We start from the raw sequence: 19,732 nt of genomic DNA on the forward strand, positions 1-19,732 counted from the left end.
TATCAGGATTCACCCATGGAGGTGAATCCGTGAAAGACTATATTCATGAGTTCTACACAGATGGATCTCAGCCCAGCAGAGATGGAAAGATCAATATCCAGGATGTCACTGATCGGCCCTTGAGGACCATTTTATTTACCTTTGCTAGATTGGCTGGTAAAGCAGCTTTCAATTTGGAAAAGAGATCTTACATGTAGTATGCTCTGGACTGCCTAAGACTAAAGGTGTTCAACTGGTAAGAGGCGGTACTTCGTGTCATAAAAGAACAACTCCCCAAAGTAAATAATGGAAGAACCAAGAATTTTGGCTACGGTTCCATATTGACTGCTTTTGCTTTGGGAAGGATTCCACTGATGCAGCCTTAGAACATTTCATTGGGATTGCTAGCACTAAGGGAACCATGGATGTAGAGATGGGTTGATCTTATGGCCAGATATGCTGGTCAGTCATAGATTTCCTTCTCTGATGCCTTTTTCGAGTGGCTCGACCATCAGGAGATGGTATTCATGGAGTATCCATACATCGGGATGGATTTCTGAGGCGACCCAGATTCGATGTTACCAGCTGGCGAGCAGTGGAGTGCTATAGCTAAAATGATTCGACCACATCTTTGTTTACTAGTTTTATAATGTTTTTTGTTTATAAATGTTACCAATACTAATCAAAATTATATGCCTCTGTAGATATTGGACCAGTGTGACCAGTGGCACACCCGCAGGCGGTAGATGACGCTCCAGTAGGAGAGGCTATAGGGAGGGTCGTCCTTCGGGATCTGGACATATCGGAGACCCTGACAGTGCTGCAGGATCAGATCGAGGGCCTCACTCTCAGTATTCACGATGTCAGGATCGACAAGTTACCTTTGAGGTTACAGCACCATACTACTGGTGTGCCGATTCGATGGACCAGGCTCTTACGCATGGTCACACAGGTAGTGACATGTTATCACTAGCATCATTAGTCTAGGATGCTTTTCTGCATTCATTTTGAGTTTCTTGGTCAAATGATCAATTTTGTATTGGACACAAAACATTTTGTAAAACTATAAACAACTATATATTTTTGATTTTCAGAGTTTTATTTTGGTTAAGTTATGCAATATTATTGATGTAAAATGCTTTCTTTACAAATGCTGCAAATATCTATCTAACAAAGAGTTTTCTAATGAATTATTTAATTTGTTTAACTTTCTGGAAATGTGTTGATATTTAATGGAATCAAAACATCTTTCCAAAATCCTAACTCTTAGGAACATGCGATAAATATTTGGGTTCCGAACGGAATAAATGCCAGTAAGTTATAGAATGACGAGTTGTGAAATCTATCTTGACAACAAATCGGCATGTGCCATGTGAAATGGAATCAGAGAGAAGTTCAATCAATGTGGTATACTCAGTGATGTTGTTTTTTGATCGACCAATACATATCCCCTTGAAACTCACTAACTCACCACTTGGAGCAAAAATGGCGTAGGTTGCAGAAGATAGGTTTTACGTACTATGACTAGCTCTGTCGGCGTACCCAACAAATGGTTCCAAAAAGTTTGACATCTGCAACAAATGTGAAGTGGATTACCTCACCAAAATGACTACTCTAAAAGAAAACACAAAAAATGCAATGAAAGCATATGTACAATGAGTTTACTACACTTAATCAAGCATAGTAACGTTTAAGATACAACCCGATTTGGGGCTGCGACAATGGAATCCCATCATAGTCGACCAGCGCGTAGGCTCCTTTTGTCAATACTCATTTAACAATGTAGGGGCCCATCCATAATGGTTCGAATTTACCTACTCCTAATTTGTTAGAGTCCTAATCATAAAGAAGACCAGGTCACCTTCTGAGAAGACACGAGGCTTAACATTTTTGTCAAATTGTGCCTTGACACGTTTCTTATGTGCTTCGTTAGCTAATGTGGCATCATGATGGGTTTCTTCTAGGTGGATTAGTTCCAAGAAACGAGCCTCTTCTTCAGAAGGTTTGGGAAGCAGATAAATTGCAAGCTTAAGGGACGAGATTTCACACTGAATTGGTAAGACAACTTTCAGACCATACATTGACTGAAAAGGCGTAAATCCATTCACATTTCTCACCAAGGTCCTATGTGCCCACAAGGCTGAGTACATGATTAAATGCCAATTCTGTTTATGGACTCCAATCATTCTCTGCAACATGCTCTTAAGGATTTTGTTGATTGCCTCAACCTATCCATTAGCCTGTGGATAATATGGAGTAGAACTATCATGGGAGAGTCCCAATTTGGGAGTCAATTTAATCATCATGTGATTCCGAAAATGTGACCCATGATCTGTGACTATGGCCTGTGGAGCACCAAACTTAGAAACTACATGATTAAAAAAGAAAAGAGCAGTTGTTTCGCCGCTATTTTTTAATGTAGGCATCGCCTCGGTCCATTTTGTAAAATAGTCGACAATGACTATAATATAGCTATTAGCGAGGTAAATCCCCTCTGTGGACAGAGGCGATCCCCACTAGCCCAGAATCGGTCTTGCAACAATCAAACAATGCTAACACGCATGTTCCTAATTGCAAATTAAAGGTGGATGAGGAGAGCCTACTTGGATTCCAACGCTAATATTCGTAGAAGATTCACCGCTCTTGTTCCTTTGCTCTGGCTGGTCACGATCCCCACAATCTTCGTGAATGGACACCTGCACATGCAAAGAACAACACAAATACAAGCATAAAATCCAATAGATGCAATTATATATCGGTTAGAAAAGATATAACTCAAACATTATTACAATGAATAACAAGAGTGGAACCATAATGATAGTCATCTATTATTGATAAACAACAAAGAAGAATACAACCATAGTTCTGATGTCAAATCCTCCTTTGTCTGGGTGATCAGCTACATATTCCTTGCAAAGCTTGTCGGGATTGGGAACAAGCCTCTCTCTCTTTGATTATGAATGCAAAGAAGACTCTTACAGAAATCTCTTAGACTTCTAAAAGTATAATTCTCCCTATGCTCCAACTAGCTTGTCAAAGGCAACAGAACAAGCTTTTATAGATGGAGGAGAAGGAGATAAGATTAATCACACCATCTATGGGATTGGGTTTATCCTCAAAAAGCTATTATGGATAGAGGAAAAGGAGATAAGATTAATAACGACATCCATGGGATTGGCATTATCCTTAAAAAGCTTCATTAGTCGAAAGAAAAGAACCTTTGTGCGTGCGTTTGTTAAAAAGCTTTCCCAAACTCGGTTGGCGCGAGTAGTACACTGTGGATCAACACTAATGGAAAAAGGGAACTTTTTAAGGATATTCTATAGGAGATGTCTTCAGGGCATATGAAGTCCATGCTTAGAGGAATATAATGCAAGTGTTTTCAAGTTATGTCACTTCTCACAGGTCCCGGAATGAGTCCTCCAAAGTGCGGGAGAGGGGTGACAGGGACGGTGACAAATGGTGACAAATTACTGTGTAACAGATGCGCCCTAAAGCATGAGGCCCGAGAGAGAGAGGGGTGAAATGCTTTACAAGAACACATGCAAATGAAAATTCTATCACCGGAGAATCTACATAGAGAGGTACAACTGATATCTCAAGTACATGATATATGTGGTATGGGCGCAACCATCCATAACAGAGTACATAATAATCTAGATCCAAGGTATGGGCGCAGCCATTCGGTGAGGATCGATGAATAGACTCAGGCATGGTCGTAGCCATCCAGTGAATGAGTCATGTAATAATCACAATAATCCACAAAATCGCAGCCTGGATTCCGACAGACAAAATCTAGGGTCTTGCGCTCCATCTCGACCCGAACAAAAGTACAAGTTCAAGCATGCGAATACATTAGTTGAAGTCGAGCATGCATGAACATCGTCTGATTACCAGTCAATAATGAAAACTGTTAACAGACGCAAGAGGTACCACCAATAATGACAATGGCCCTCAAGGTACTATAGGTACAATCTACGGCATGCGAATCAGTGAGCTGGCGTCGAACACCCGTAGAATCATTCGACTGGAGGCCAATGATGAAAACCTCACGTCGAACACGAAGAACTTTCCATTGAGGCATGCAGGCTCCAAGGCACTGGAAGGGAGTCTCTAGATCAGCTTCCTGGATAATGAGCTGAATTCGACAGGAAGTGACCTTGATCGAAGGTGGGCCATAGTGTTTCCCACATCATCGACACGAGACAGAGGAAGAATGTTGTGGTGAATCAGAATTATGTGTGCAATCAGAGGGAGGTTGTTATTCTACAGAGGTCAACTTCTCTTGAACATATTGGCGGCACAACAGTGGACTTGGCAGTATTTGACAGCAATGGATCGAAGGTCATGTTGACGAGGCAATGAGCAGATGAGAGGTCAAACAGGATCACCCAAACCCACGGAGGTAGGTGAAAAACGAGATGAGATCTCCCCACCTAGACACGAATGCAAATAAAGTGCCATGTTCAAGAGCGACATACTGTCGACATGACAATAATTATGGTTCCATTTTCCCCCACCATTTCTGGCAAGTACCCCAGTTATTTTTATTAACAAGCTTGACAAGGATAGCATATGCTTGCAAATCGTCATCTCGATGGACTCCAATGTCATCAAGTTTTAACGAGTCTGACAGAGGAAGAACTCGACGTCTTTTCATGTTTAGAGAGTTTGAAAAGATAGTAGAAAAGAAAACTCCAAGGGTGTCCTTTTTCGTAAAGTTGTGCCTCTCGAGCCCGAAAAAGTATAAAACAATGCTCGAAAGAACCGCCCAACCATTACGATCGAGGAGTACTTTTCATGAGTAGTAATTTCGACCTAAAAACGTAAAAAAGCGATCGAAGCCACGTCACTTCGTAACCGTTAACGAACCTGAAACGACAAGGGTCCAACGATCTTTGCAAGTTTGCTTGTTTTGAGCCTTCCAAGCTTGGCTTTTGTGTCTGGATACTTCCTTTCAATCACTTGAGTATGTTAGAGTCTTGTTTGATTGGTTCTTGGCCTTTACCCTTTGGGTGTTTGCTTTTTTCTACCGATTTCACGTTTTAGCACTAGGGCATCTAATGGATTTGTGCATCGAGCCTTCCTTAGGAGTTTTGGCCTTCTGTTGGTCCAGTCGACTTTTTGGTTACTCTCTTGCACTTTTTCAGTGATTGTTAAAGCTTTTTATTGTGTTATTCGAGTGATTTACCTCTTTTTCGCTTGGATTTCGCTTGGCTTCGTTTGGGCTTAGATCACATAGCTCATTGAGGTCTTTGTGATTTTTCTTGGTTTGAAAGATTGTCTTGGTGTTTCAGGGACTTGATTGTGTTTTCATTGAGTGAAATTTGTTTCTTTTACTCTTTGTTATTATCTCTCAAAATTTGTTTAGTGCATTTTGCGATCGAAAAGAAAATGAACAATCTCTTTTGCGTTGCAGTAGTTAATGGACATTAGAGCTTTTGATTGTTATTAGTGATTAGTGACTTTAAAGAAAAGTTTCGTTTATTGCCATTAGCTGCATTAGAGTCATTGTTGATTGTTTTATGATCATTTTGTTTGATTGAAAGATCTCAACTCTCTCGTAGCTAGTGTTCATCGAATGAAATGATATATTTTGGCATATAGCTTGCATTTAGGAAATTGCGAGAGATTACATACGGTAAGACTTGGAAACTGAAACCTAATCAAAGATCAACCATGAAATGAACTAAATGAATCTAAAATTGCATTGGAACTTAACGCATACATCTAGAGGTCTAGGCTAGAGACGTGTTCCGGCGTCGTTAAACCTAGTCACTGTTGTTTCACATTAAGGTTGGGTGATTCCTCCTTTTGTGACTCAATAGTGTTCTAGCACGGATTTGTGCTCCCACGTACCGTCGAGTATATGGGGAGACCCCATTAGGTTATCATCCCTTATCCATAGGAAGCCGTGTCTGCCGCCTTACAAGCCATAATGCACTGAACACAGCATTCGGGAAGATTGACTGCCGTACGGAAAGTGCTTGGTTTTCATATGATTTCCAAGGTGTATATGCAGTTTTACGGATTTGTTTGGTAAACCCTTTGCCTAGTTTCTCTAGAGTAGTCACTTTTGATCCTTTTCGGACTCCCTAAAAGAAAAGGCTCACCTGAGCATTTGTCACTTCGGGCTCACTAAACATTCAAAGGCGACTAGAGTCACCTTTTCGTCCTTTTCTCGACTCTTAAAACATGAAAAGGTCAAGTTCAGTTCCTTTGTCTTAAAATTTATTCGGCCGCGACTCACATTTACCCGGTTAGATCTTGTTTGCGTTAGCTTGAGTAGGCTTCTTTTTCAATGGAAACCTTTCTGGGGTTCACCAACCAAGGGATCCCCTCTTACGGAAACCCTGGTCATTTCGCTCCTTTTGGGAATGTTGGTGCTCCTTACATGGCAACGTTGTCCCTCCCAAGGTTAACTTTTGGGTTGCCTGTTTAGTTGTTCCCAACCTCTTTGGTCCCTGCCGTCTCAACTTCTAGTCAATTAGTCCCTCCACCTGAACAACATCATGTTAATTCTAAGGTTGACCTCTCCCATTCTTCGCCTGTTTCTACGTCCTCATCTTCTACTTCGCCTAGTGAAAGTCTAGATTCGAGTAACCAGGTGACTAAGAAGAAGAAGAAGAAGACGAAGAAGAAGAAGTCTCCTAAGGGAGAGGCTAAAATTGCAGCTAGTCCCTCAAGTACACCTCCCATTGGGCCACCTTCTGCTCCTCCACGGAAAGTCAAATTTCCTTGTAGATTATGCAAGGATGACCATCTTCTGCGCGATTGTCCTGGCATTCCCAGGGTCTTAGAAGTATGGTATCACGATTCGGCCCGCCCCTCATCGTCCTCTGAAGCTCATGGTGATGCTACTCTTTAGCTGGAAATGGTAAGGGAAAATGGAAGATTCAAATCCCTTGTAGACTTTGTGAAGGCAATCATCCCCTTCACCTTTGTCTGCTCATGGATAAAGCCTCTGTTGTCTTGGAAAGTCTTACAGCTCCTTCACCCCAACTACCCGTTGGCTATCAACGTCTTTCTGCAGCCGCACATCGTTCCCCTGCTGACAAAGAGATCGACCAAGATTCCTCTCTTGTCCAGCCTCCTCTTCCTGAACATGGCTCTGCCAAGCCTGTTCCAGACCAACCATTGATCGGAAAGAGTGTCGACTTGAGTTCACCACCCATCGGCCACTCTGTTTCGGAAGAGCATCATTCCCATGTTCTTCTCATCTCCTCAGATTCTCTTGCGTCCGGAAATGATTCTCCTATCCCAGCTACTCTCGAGAGTCCTGCTTCGGTCCCTTTAGAGAAGGGGGGAAATCATACGACTCCCCCACCAAGTAGTTCAGTCGTTTCCTTCGACTGGAGTTGTTTGACTACCTCCCGCCTTCCATCCCATGTGCCTTTCTGGGTCACAGTACACGCCTATAATAAGGCAATACCTTGCACTATTTTGGATGAGTGTGCATCTGTTAGTCTTATGCCTGCCACTACTTAGCAATCTTTGGGTTCCCCACAGCTTGTGCCAGTCGCACCGAATCTAACGGCTTTTGACGGAGGAACTAGTCAACCATTAGGGATCCTTCCAAAGCTCCCTATTACTTTGGGAGGCAAAATCGTCTATATAGACATATCGGTTACCCAAGGTGCTTTAGATTTCAGTTTCTCCTTGGCCGTGACTATGTATATGCCATCGGGGCCCTGGTCTCTTCACTTTTCCGTGTGATTTTCTTTCCACACGATGGAAGGATAGTGACTATAGATCAATTATCATTTCTTCGTCCCTAGGTCCCTCCTGCGCAGTCGTCATCCCCTCCTGGTTTTCATCCACCAGTTGCATCTGCCCCACCACAGATCAACTACGTGGCCACTTATCCCGTGCTTGGATCCAGTGATGCTGCTATCGTGCATAGTGTCTTGGGGGCATTGGGTCCTGACTTCCAAGATATTACCCTTCCACTCGGAGTGGCACTCTTGGAAGCCTCGACTTCCTGTTCATTCTAATGAAGTTATGGTGGAGCATAGCTCATTTTCCTATGTCAAGCTCCTTAAAAAATGAAACTAGGTCTGGCCGAGCATAGTTCCCGATCTTGTGTCAAGCTCATTAAAAAATGAAATAAGGGTTATGAGGATAGTTCCTTTCCTAGGTCAACTTCATTAAAAAATGAAACATCTCCTCCTTTCTAAATCGAGTCTTTGATTAAGATCTCGTAAAATACAAGTCGAGTCTTTCATAGATCTCAAGAGTGAACCTTCAGTCCATCCACTTTGTTGAATGCAATGAAGCTTGGGGGGCATGTACCTCATTTTGCGTTATTATGCCGGGGGCATGGGAACTTATAACAAGCATAGTTTTTTCGTTTCAAGCTTGTGTAAACATGAAACCGAATCGAATCAGAGTTCTCCATGGTTCAAGCTTGTGTAAAAATGAACCCATACCCATTTTACATCTCGTGATTGTCGTTATTTCGCTAAATTCTGTTAGATGAGCCTTGGTTGTTTCATTCCATTGCTACCATCTCTTTGGCTGATCATATGCTTTCACTTGGTTATTTATCCTTTCCTGAGGAACTGCAGCGATGAGTGGTTTTATTAGCCATCCTATTGACCGTTATATGTTTTGAGTAGTTCCACCATTACCGGAACCAGTTGCTACCCTTTATACCACTCGTTCCTCCAGGACGAGTCTCCTTTTAAGCACTTTTCTGACTCGTAAAAGATGAAAAGATAGTCGAGTATTTTTCCTTTTTTGACTCGTTAAAGAGAATAAAAATGTAGGTATACTTTCAGCTTTTTTCCGACCATTTAAAGATGAAAAGCTTGTCGAGTTATTCCTCTTGACTCGCTAAACGTAAATAAGGGGCGGTCATCTTTAAACTCTTTTCCGACCATGTAAAAACGAAGAGATCGTCGGACCCTTGTCGTTTCAGGTTCGTTAACGGTTACGAAGCGACGTGGCTTCGATCGCTTTTTTACTTTTTCAGGTCGAAATCACTACTCATGAAAAGTACTCCTCGATCGTAATGGTTGGGCGGTTCTTTCAAGCATTGTTTTATACTTTTTTGGGCTCAAGAGACACATCTTTACGAAAAAGGACACCCTTGGAGTTTTCTTTTCTGCTGTCTTTTCAAACTCTCTAAACATGAAAAGACGCCGAGTTATTCCTCTGTCAGACTCGTTAAAACTTGATGACATTGGAGTCCGTCGAGATGACGCTTTACAAGCATATGCTATCCCCATCAAGCTTGTTAATAATAATAACTGGGGTACTCACCAAAAATGGTGGGGGAAAATGGAACCATAATTATTGTCATGTCGGCAGTATGTCGCTCTTGAACATGGCACTTTATTTGCATTCATGTCTGGGTGGGGACATCCCATCTCATTTTTCATTTACCTCCGTGGGTTTGGGTGATCCTGTTTGACCTCTCATCTGCTCATTGCCTCGTCACCATGACCTTTGATCCATTGCTGTCAAATACTACGACTGTCATGCAAAAAAGAGCGTCAATTGAGTTTGCTATGCTAAAATAAAAAACAAGCAATCCAAGGCTAGGCCAGCAGTAGACAGACCAAGAAGCAAGAGACAACTAAAGAATCAACCCGAAAAGCTGACCAGGCAAGCAAAACAAGAAAAGCCAAAGAGGCAAGACAAACTCCAAGCTGTTTAGTTCGTAAACCAAACCGGAGATTGACTGAAGTGGCGTTGATCTACTTCGCTAATGCAAAGCAATAGCGTTTCGAAGGCTATCTGGTCGTACTTCAGGCTCCGTCTAAAGTTTACAAATCAAACAACAAGCTAACTCCCCAGTGGAGTTGCCAAATTGTTGGTGAGGTAAATCCCCTCTGCGGACAGAGGCGATCCCCACTAGCCTAGAATGGGTCTAGCAACAATCAAACAATGCTAACACGCAGGTTCCTAATTGCAAATTAAAGGTGGATGATGAGAGCCTACATCGATTCCAACGCTAATATTCGTAGAAGAGTCGCCGCTCTCATTCCTTTGCTCCAGCCGGTCACGATCCCCACGATCTCCATGAATGGACACCTGCACATGCAAAGAACAACACAAATACAAGCATAAAATCCAATAGATGCAATTATATATCGGTCAGAAAAGATATAACTCAAACATTATTACAATGAATAACAAGAGTGGAACCATAATGATAGTCATCTATTATTGATAAACAACAAAGAAGAATACAACCATAGTTCTGACGTCAAATCCTCCTTTGGCTGGGTGATCAGCTACATATGCCTTGCAAAGCTTGTCAGGATTGGGAACAAGCCTCTCTCTCTTTGATTATGAATGCAAAGAAGACTCTTACAGCAATCTCTTAGACTTCTGAAAGTATAATTCTCCCTATGCTCCAACTAGCTTGTCAAAGGCAACAGAACAAGCTTTTATAGATGGAGGAGAAGGAGATAAGATGAATCACACCATCTATGGCATTGGGTTTATTCTCAAGAAGCTATTATGGATAGAGGAAGGGAGATAAGATTAATCACGACATCCATGGGATTGGTATTATCCTTAAAAAGCTTCACGAGTCAAAAGGAAAGAACCTTCGCGCGTGCATTTGTTAAAAAGCTTTCCCAAACTCGGTTGGCGCAAGTATATCTCTCAGATAGAGCGCCAACTGGCCCACCCTCTTTGGAGGATTTTCCCTATTGGCGTGAGTAGTACAATGTGGATCCGTGCTAATGGAAAAAGGGAACTTTTTAAGGATATTATACAGGAGATGTCTTCAGGGCATATGAAGTCCATGCTTAGAGGAATATAATGCAAGTGTTTTCGAGTTATGTCACTTCTCACAGGTCCCGGAATGATTCCTCCAAAGTGTGGGAGAGTGGTGACCGGGATGGTGACAAATGGTGATAAATTACTGTGTAACAATAGCCATGCCCCCCGACCAAGGTGGGGTTACATGTCATGAAATCAATACCCCATTTAGCAAATGGTCCAACAGCAACTATTGGATGCAGTGGTGCAAGTGGTAATCTAGTTTTGCGATAAAAAATCTGACAAGCATGGCAACTTCTGACTGCAGTTATGTAATCTTTGAATATGGTGGCCCAGAAGTAACCTGCTCATAAGATCTTTTGTGAAGTAGTGTAACCAGATAGATGCCCCCCGCAAGCACCTGAATGACAATCATTCAAGACTTTTTCAGCATCCTCATACATGAGGCACCTTGGTAGAACTATATCAACACCATGATGGTAAAGCGTATTGCCAATGATCAGGTAGTCTTTGGCTTGGTATCGAGTACGTTGTTGTTGAAAGCAAGAGGTGTTAGGCCTAAAAGTTTGGTTTTGGAGATAGACCATTATATCCCCATACCACGAATCACTTGACGATATCAGAAACAGAGTCTCATCCATGATTGATGCTTTGGATGTTAAATCATTGGATGATGAGGGAAGGTCACAAAGTAACTCCACAAAGACGAGAGATTTATTCGATTTGGATTTGGTGAATTCTAGATCAAACTCCTCCAAAATGGCTATCCATTTGGAATATTTGCCCCCGAGCAATTGGCATGATAGAATGTAGGTCATTGCGTTGCAATCTGACACAATGGTAGTTTTAAAAAAGAGAACGTAGTTTTGTAATCTTTGTACTGCTTGAATGGCTGCTAAAGCCAATTTTTCAACATAAGAGTACTTGCTTTTTGTATCATTAATATTTCAACTTAAATAATATATAGGATCTCTTAGATGATGGATGGATTTATAGATGTGTGCAAGGGTGTGAGTCATCTCTAGGTTTTCAATTAGTGTCATTTCACTTGTTGTATTTGGTTCAACTTGGAGATTTCTTGGATCTCTTACTCATCCTTGGGCAAATCCAAAGAGGCAAATGTCATAGGAGAAGTTTCCGAAAGATTCCATTAGCATCCACTTAGAAAAATATCTCAAAAATTTGTTCATCCTCACTCATCGCACCCTACAGAATGCCTCATCAGTATGCATATCACACTTGGCTAGTGTAGAAGTCAGTATGCATCACACCCTGACAGTGGAGCAGTCAGTATTATCTAGTTTAGGCCAATTCTAGACGGATTTTCAGGTGGAACTTTTGGGGACTGATGTAATCAGTTGACCATGATGTTTTACGGTATGAAAAAACACTTTTAGGGGTTAAATATCCCTAGTTTATTGACATATAAGATTGGGGTTGAAGTGCCCAAATATGTCTATAACAGTTGCCCCTTAAAGCATGAAGTCATAAACCTTTGATGTCGGGTGAAATGCTTTATCATGACGATCCAAGGTTTCGAAAAATGGAAGGTGACCTGTCTAAGATACAATACAATACATCATCAAAATATAATGTTTGGTGACCTAGATGAGGAGGGCATTCCCATGCTCAGCTTTATAAATTCATTTCATGTACACAGAACAAATAATCATTTGCAATTGCAGACTAGCGATTCTACATATGTAGAGTCATCGTCCCTAGCTTGGATGACCATCTGTGTAGCTTTTGTGTACATTTGATGTCTTTATATCCCTCAATATATCGCAACCCGGATGGATGAAACTAGATCCGGGGTCTTCAAACTCATTCAATCTTTGCCCGATGTACAAATCGATCCATGTGAAAAGATGTTCTTAAGTCGATCATGGAAAGACATTGCCTGATTACCAGCCAATAATGTGAGCTTTTAATAGACGTGAGAGGAATTACCGATAATGATAATGACCCTCAAGGTACTATAGTACAATTCACATGGTGTGAATATATGATTTGATGTCGGACACCATGCAAAGTCTTTCGGTTGAAGGCCATTGATGTCAACCTGTCGCTATAAGTGAGAAACTTGCCATTGAGGCATGCAAGCTTCAAAGTACTGAAAGGGTTGTCTCTAAGTCAACTTCTTGGATAATGAGCTGATGTCGATAAGAAGTGACCTGTCATGGGAGGGCCTTGATGTATCCCACATCTATGACACGGAACGAAGCAAATTATTTTCTGGAGGTGAAAACGATCGATGACACAAGGTTCATGAATGGCGGTCATGAAAAATGGAGGTTGAAGGTATTGCAATGGATGAGACATTAACTGGATGGTGAATTCTCGATTGAATCACTTCTCTTGAACATATCAGCAACACTGAGATGAATTGGTAGCATTAACCCCAAAAGATGGATGGTGTGAAAGACCAATGGTGAGACGACCGGTGAACGGGATAACCCAACCCAACTCAATCTTGAAGATGAAGTGAAAGTGTCATGTTCAAGAGTGACCTACTATCATAAAGTTTTCAAGTTTTCTTTCCTTTTTCCCTAGTCATTGCTGACCAATACCTCTTTATTTTTGTCAAGCTTGAGGAGGATAACATATGCTTGTTCTACAATTTTCCCTTCAGGAAAACTTGTCACTATGCTTTAACGAGTCTAAGGATAGTGAAACTCGCTCTTGTCTAGGTGGACAAGTTTGTCGCTATTGTTTTATGAGTTTAACAACAAGGATAACTCGGTCTTTTTCATGTTTAAAGAGTTTGAAGAAAGATGAAAAGGAAACTCTATCTCGTCTGGGAATGGACGAGTTTGTTGCTATTGTTTTAATGAGTTTAACGAAAAGGATAACTCAGTCCTTTTCATGTTTAGAGAGTTTGAAAAGGGATGAAAAGGAAACTCCAGAAGTTATTTTCATAGAATAATCCCTTTGGTCTGAAAAAATATTAAAATAATAAAAAAGGGATGACTTTTCGATCACCTTAATGAGCCAAAAAAGACAAGCGCTCGAACTTTTTCATCGGGTAATCCCTCAGGTCCAAAAAAGATTAAAATATATAGGAGGGATGGAATTTCCAATCGCTTTAATGAGCCGGAAAGGCCAATTGCTAGAAAATATTTTCATATTTAACGAGTCTAAAACGGGTTTAAAGAACACTCGAACTTTCCATATTTAACAAGTCTGGAAAGGGTTTGACAAGGACTCGACAATCTTTTCATATTTAACGTGTGTGAAAAGGGTTTAAAGAGGACTTGAAAATCTTTTCATATTTAACGAGTCTGAAAAACATTTAAAGAAGGCTCATTTTTTAGGAACGAGTGGTGTTTAGGGTAGCAACTGGTTCCAGGTAGGTTTGGAGCTCCTCAAAACATGGTGATGTGAAGAGATTGACGAATAAGATCGCTCATCGTGGCTGTTCCTCAAAAGGGTAAACAACCAAGCGGAAGCAAATAATCGGCCAAAAGAATGGAGGTGATTGTAGGTACACAACCAAGGCTCAGAAGGCTGATAGAATGGTAATCACAAAAGGTATTTACCGGAGGTGGGTTCATTTTTTAACGAGCTTGAACCTTGTGAAAACTATGCTCGGTGGTAGGTTCATTTTTTAAAGAGCTTGAAACATGCGATAAGATATGCTCGGTGTGGGTCTCATTGTTTTTACAAGCTTGAAATGAATAAACATATGCTTGGTCTAGCTTCTATTTCTATGCAAGCTCAAAACTAAAAAGCTAGAAACAACAAAGCTAAAAAACTAGAAAATGAAAAAGCTAAAAATCTAGAAAATGAAAAAAAAAATGAAAAGAAACTAAAAGTTTGCATGCCCCCAGCATGGTGAAAAGGAGAGTCTTCAGTAGCTATATGGAAACCTACTATGGTTATGCAACATAGTTTCATCTGTAGAGCAGACAAAATACTTCCTTGGCTTCATCCGCAGAGCAGACAAAGGTGAATGGTGTGTCAGACAAATCACATAACCTACAGTGAAACTTATCTCTATAGGGAAACTTATCTTTTCAGCTGGGTTCATCTACCAAATAGACAAGGGTGCATGCCCCCTAAGCTTTGTTACATTCACCAGACTACTCGTGGTAATTAGGTGGATGGAATGAAGGTTGAAGAGACGCCATTGACATAAAAGGACCGTTTAGGGATGATGATTGACTTGGACCTATTCTTGAACCAGGAAATGAAAGCTGGTCCATGGCGACAATTTTGCCTTCATGTGGGAAACAAATTACTCGAAAGAGTGTTGAAACAATAACTTCCATGTTATAAACATAGTCACGTCCAAGGAGTAGATTGTAATCTAATGGTCCTGGGACTACCATCGCGTTCAGGTGAACGGTTTTCCTTCCCAAAGTTATCGGTAACCACTACAACAAAATAGGCAATTTATGCTAGATTTAGCACTAGATTTTAGTGTATTTTTCTCTCCATTGGGATGAGAAACCTGGTGCTAAATCTGGCTCTATTGTACAATTTTTAAAGCATCCTTTTTTGCGCCAAATTTTGCATCTTTTTTTACACCAAATTTTGCATCATTTTTTGCGTCATATTTTGCACCAATATTTGCATTTGGTTTTACAATAGGTTTTGCTTCTAGTTTTGTGCCATTTTTTGCTTCTATTTTTGCATCATTTTTTGCTTCCTATTTTGTGCCATTATTATCCTCTATTTTTGTGTCAATATTTGCATAGAGTTTTACACCATCTTTTGCATCTGATTTAGTGCCTCTTTTTGCATTGAGTTTGTCCCAGTTTTTGCATCTAGTCTTATGTCGTTCTTTGCTTCTAATTTTGTACTTATTTTTACATCTATTTTTGCACCAATTTTTCTGCCTTTTTTTACACCATTTTTTGCATCTAATTTTGCACCATATGTTGAATCTGATTTAGTGCCAAATTTTTCATCCATTTTTGAACCATTTTTTTCATCCACTTTTTTGTTTCATTTGTCTCCCTTTTTTGCATCATATTTTGCACCTAATTTTGCATCATTTGTTGCGTCCAATTTAGCATCATTTTTAACAACATTTCTTGCATCCAATTTTGCATCCTTTTGAGCATCTAAATTTTCACCCTGTGTTGGACCATGCATTGCGTCCACCTTTAAATCTTTTTTTGTGTCTAAAGTTACCTTCAATTTTGAGCCATTTTTTCGTCTACTTTTGCATTTGTTTTTGCACCAAGTTTTGAGTCATTTTTTGCACCTCATTTTGCATCCAAATTTAAGCCATTTTTATGCCCATTTTCGCACCATTTTTTCTACTTTTCTGTCCAAATTTTCACCATTTCTTATGTCCAATTTTGCATCCTTTTTGGTGTCTAATTTCGCATCCTTTTTGGCATCCAAATTTGCATCCTTTTTTCTGCCACATTTTGTGCCAACATTTGCATCTCATTTTGCACCTAGATATTAGTTTGAATTTTCATCTAGTTATGCATAATTTTTGGCATCCTTAGTTTAACCCCTTTTTAGTCTCATTTTTCTTCTTCTTTTGTGTCTTTTCTTACATCCTTTTTGCATCCTAATTTTACACCATTCTTTTCATCCTCATTTTGGTGTCCATTTTTGCATCCTTGTTTGCGCCCAATTTGGTATATTTTTGTATGTCTTGTTTTGTTCCCTTCTTTGTCTCTAGTTTTGCAGCCCTTTTTAATTCTACTTTAAAACCCTTTTTGTCTCATTGTTTGCATCTTGTTTTGATGGCTAGTTTAACATCCAATTTTACTCCCAATTTTGCATCAATGGTTACATCCACTTTTGGCTTCTTGTTTAGAGTTTTACTTTTACTTCCATTTTACTAGTTTTATTACATAGTGAAATATATTACAGTTTCTAAATATCATTTTGCTGTAGGATTTAATGAACAGTTAGATGGACATAAAACCCTCTCAGTTTATCCCAGAAACCTAAGATAGACTGATTAAGAGAATGGTTGTTCTAACACTCAGGATTCTTAGTAGATCAAGATGTAGAGTATAGATTAAGAAAAGAAGAATGAATTCATGTGAGTCCTCGCATGCAGGTCTTGTTGGAGTTTTTAGTGTAGGTGGGAAGTGCTCCTAGATAGCTCCAAATATTGGTCCTACACACAAGAGCGAGAACAAAGAAAACTTCACAACATAATATCTTGATAATTGAAACTATCATAAACATATAAATATTATTATTGAATAAATAAATATAAACCAAAATCCCATACATTCATTAGTTAAATAGGATAAGTAAAGAATGAAGAGTAGCATATGGAAGGAAGAACAAATAATCTATATTAATAAAGGAGTTGGAGGAAAGTTACAACCATTAGATGCAATTGCAACAAAACCTCCCCCAACTCCTAGCACCAAAACTCTCCCTCTCAAGATATATCTCAACGGCGTGACAATACGCGAATTCCCATCATTTCCTCAATGGCCAAGCCTCCAATATATAGGAAAGTGAAGGCTATGAAGATTTCCCAAATTCCTCATTAATTCAATTTTGGCAAAATCTTCTCGGTGAATAATGTTTCCTGATATAAAGATGGCATTTTCCAATTTTTAGATGCTTTTGTACTTAGGAAAAATCTTCCCCATGCTTTATGGTTCTTTCCCACTTTTGTATGCTTTTTTTTTAGGAAAAATCTAAATATGAGGATAAAGAGATCACATTCCACCATATGAGTTTCTAAAAGTGAACAAGAGTGTCAAATTCTAGTTAACTCGACCTTTTTTGCTTGCATTAGAGAAATTTTCATTTTAAAATGTTAACATTGAATTTCCATGTCATAATGTGTAAGCCAATCAAAATCCTTTAAAATTTAAAAGACATACATGTGTGACTAGGTAGTGGATTTTTTTTTAATAATATAACTTAGCTAATTTAACTGTGAATGCTGCCCAAGTGACCCAAAACTATATTAAATATTAAAAATAAAATTAATATCTTAATTTATAAAAGTTGGAATATTGAGAATATTTCTAATGAAGGGTAAATCATGGCATGTTAAATAAATAAATTTAAATATAAAATCCTAAATCCTAAATTTAATTTATATTTTAAATTTGCTTTCTTAATTTAAATTTTAAATTTACTTTCTTAATTTAAATTTTAGATTTACTTTCTTAATTTATTTTATTAAATCTTGTATTGATAAATTAATTTCAATATAAAATGTAAATATATGGTTATTTTGATAAAAGTGCATTTATTTGGGTAACTTAAATTTAAACTTTACTTAAATTTATATTTTAAATTCTCCTTTTAAATTTAAATTTTCTTAAATCTTATGTTAATAAATTAATTTCAATATAAAATACATGTAGACGGTTGTTTTTTAAAAAAGTGACGTTTTTCTGGGTAATTTAAATTTAAATTTAAATTTCCTTTAAATTTTGAATTTGCTTTTTTAATTTAAATTTTATTAAATTTTGTGCTAATATATTAATTTAAATATAAAATACATATACAATTATTTTGATAAATGTGACATTTATTTGGGTGGTTTTGGTAAAAGAATAATAAAAATGATATATTAAAAAATTGTCTACAAGACATTATTTTACTAGCTTCTTAATTTTTTCGTAGATGGTTATTTTTCGAGCTGAAATTTCCTCTAACGTGAGAATTTTGATAACAAAAGTTAGATGAAAGGGACAACTTGTTATAGGCTAGGATACCGTGGTTCTCATGGTATATAACTTGTATTATAGGCTTATATAGTTTAGGAGAAAGGGGTATTTCAACCATTATCATAGTATTCTCCTCCAAGATGATCAGGAGGTATTTTCATGTATAACACATTTAAGAATATATCACAATTCAAATTCATAACTTAGTATTTGTAAACAAATTTAAGAGTGATTGACAATGTTCATAAAAAATATAGTGGTATGCTCATATATAACAATTCTCCATCAAAAAATAATTGACAATTTTCAATATGCATATATTACTACTAAATCAACATTTATCGCAGATATCATTATTCCAAGTTAAATTCACAACATTACATCCAAAAATAGTAATATCATCATACATAATCATTCCCCATAAACAAACATTGACAGGTTTCAACACATATATAAAGTAACAAGATAATACTAATAATATCCTCATCATCTTTAATCAAATCAACTAACATTCAAATGTGTGATTATCATATGAAAATATTTCATGAACACCATTATTATGTATGATGATATTATCATACATAATAATTCTCCATCAAAATAATGTTGATAATTTTCAATATATACATAAAATAACAAGATAAAAATGATAATATCATCATCATATTTAATCAAATCAACTAAAATTCAATGTAAGATTACCAAATGGAAATGTTTCATAGATATCATTATGCTAATGTAAATTCACAACATCCATAGAAAAATAGGAATCTCATCATACACAATAATTCTTCATAAAAAAAATTGTAAGAAATTTTCAACATATTTGTAAGGTAAAAAGATAGTAGTGATAGTATCATCATCATTATTCAAATAAACTAAAATTCAAATGTATGATTACCATATTAAGACATCCAACTAAATATAAAAAATAACGCGTGACTAGCTAGCACCATGAAAATCATAGTCAAGCTCATCCTCATGATCATTTCCATGATCATCATCTTGACCATCTTGATAATATCATCCACATAATCATCTCCAATGCCATCACCATCCTCATCATCATCATCTCTGATATATGATGTAATCTAAACATAGTCTATATCATCATCTTCGTGGTCATTACCTATAACTTTCTGGAAAAAAATCAATATTACATGCTAGTACTAATTCTATAGCAAAATGCATATTTTTATTACAATGCTAATAATAAAATGAGTTAGGACATAATAAAATTTAATAGTACTAAAAATAAAATGAAAATATGGCTTAAGATATATTGGAGATCCAACTAAGATTACACTTGTAATTCACATTAAGCAGTAGAATCATTTTTTAATCCATATGAAGTAGGTACCCATTTGTTCTTCATATTATATTGTGAATGTTTCCTATGA

The sequence above is a fragment of the Pinus tabuliformis genome, chromosome X (genome assembly GCF_031772625.1).
Source record: "Pinus tabuliformis cultivar Carrire ecotype Pingquan chromosome X, CPIR1, whole genome shotgun sequence".
In the NCBI taxonomy this organism is placed as follows: domain Eukaryota; kingdom Viridiplantae; phylum Streptophyta; class Pinopsida; order Pinales; family Pinaceae; genus Pinus; species Pinus tabuliformis.